Below are 1,380 nucleotides of genomic sequence, written 5' to 3'. Positions count from 1 at the left end.
CATGAGATACAATTATGAAATAGGAAAACATGTAATGTGGTGCACATCTGTGCTTGTGTGTGTGGGTGCATGCCTGTATTTGTATGTCTGTGTGGGTGTGTGTTTATGTATGTGTGTCCGTGTGTGTGTGTGTGTGTGTGTGTGTGTGTGTGTGTGTTTAAGTCAGTCATGTGTACTAGCAAGTTCCAGACGTTTGATTATTTTCTGTAAGTGGTAAAGCCTTTTGGAATGTAGCCTAGTCTACAGATATGAGGATATGAATCGTTGGCTTCTTACACTGCCTACAGGTACAAAAACAGAGGAACTTGTTGCTTTCATGTGCGTCACTGTGCTTTATAAAACAAACTAAACAGACTGTGCAGAAGACAGCAGGACTTGAGGGCCTTCACAGCAACAGTAGCCTATATCAAGAAACAGTGCAATGTGACCACTAAAATAAAACCTGGCTATAAAATAAATAACCTAAAGGCTTAATATGTAGTAGCCGATATATTTACGACTTTAGGCCCACCTAACGGCAAAAATAGTTTATTCATATTAAGATTAGGCTACACATCTCAGAGGAAAAAAATAATATAAATAAAAAAATAACAAAAAGGTTTTTTTTTTCTTCTCCCCTTCCCTTGACGGAGGTGCGCGCAGGTTATGTTCTCAATATTCCAGCCCATTTGGAAACTGAATGCCGCAACCTCACCTCGGATCCAACATGGCCGGTCGGTGTGCAGGGAGTCCTGCGGGAGGCGCATCGCTACCTGGAGTGGGATCGATTGCATAGCGCCCTACAGGGCTTTTCTACACTGACTTACTGAAGTGTTCAGTTGTGAGGGAACACCGCGCCGACTTCCTGGTACGGGACAATGGGCATTTTCTATTCCAGTTAGACTGGCGCTGCAGTCTCGGCGATGTGAACTGGCGGGGACGCTTCGCGTTACGACAAGGTAAACAAGCTATCGTTTTATCGGTGGAGATTGGTTGGCGATTTAACTTAGGAACTTGCCTTGATATGCATCTGTCAGTGGACGAGTACACTCCGCTAAACTGCGCTAGCTTGGGCAGTCGCGGCTCGGTAAAAGTGACACAGTGACCGAAACGTGCGTTTGCGTGCACGTGTGTTTGCTGCAAAGTATCGACAATGTGCGCGGCACTACTTGGGACTTGGAATACTTCGGAGGTTATTTCTTTATTTGTTCAAAACTTTGTGCTTATCTCTATTCATTGAGGCCTACCTAGCCAAACCCACGGACAGCCTCCAGTAGCAGCACGGACTGTGCAGAAGCACTAATCACGTTCTTCTATTGGTTAAATCCCAGAAATGCGGGGCGCTCATTGGCTGCTACTGCTTGTCATTTATTTGACGCACAAGTGGGGGTTTCAACATTT

General features: G+C 45.1%; 1 long non-coding RNA gene across 1 annotated transcript in view; it reads left to right on the top strand.

The window, feature by feature from the left end:
* Positions 1-695: 695 nt before the first annotated feature.
* Positions 696-1,380, top strand: part of LOC121697172 — a 47,884-nt gene continuing 47,199 nt past the window's right edge. The window contains exon 1 of the long non-coding RNA XR_006026394.1: positions 696-938. This is a non-coding gene — a long non-coding RNA (uncharacterized LOC121697172). The remainder of the gene's footprint in view (positions 939-1,380) is intronic.

Source organism: Alosa sapidissima, chromosome 22, assembly GCF_018492685.1.
Source record: "Alosa sapidissima isolate fAloSap1 chromosome 22, fAloSap1.pri, whole genome shotgun sequence".
Classification (NCBI taxonomy): Eukaryota; Metazoa; Chordata; class Actinopteri; order Clupeiformes; family Clupeidae; genus Alosa; species Alosa sapidissima.
The sequence above is the reverse complement of the archived record's forward strand: the minus strand, read 5'-3'. Positions and strand labels throughout refer to the sequence as shown.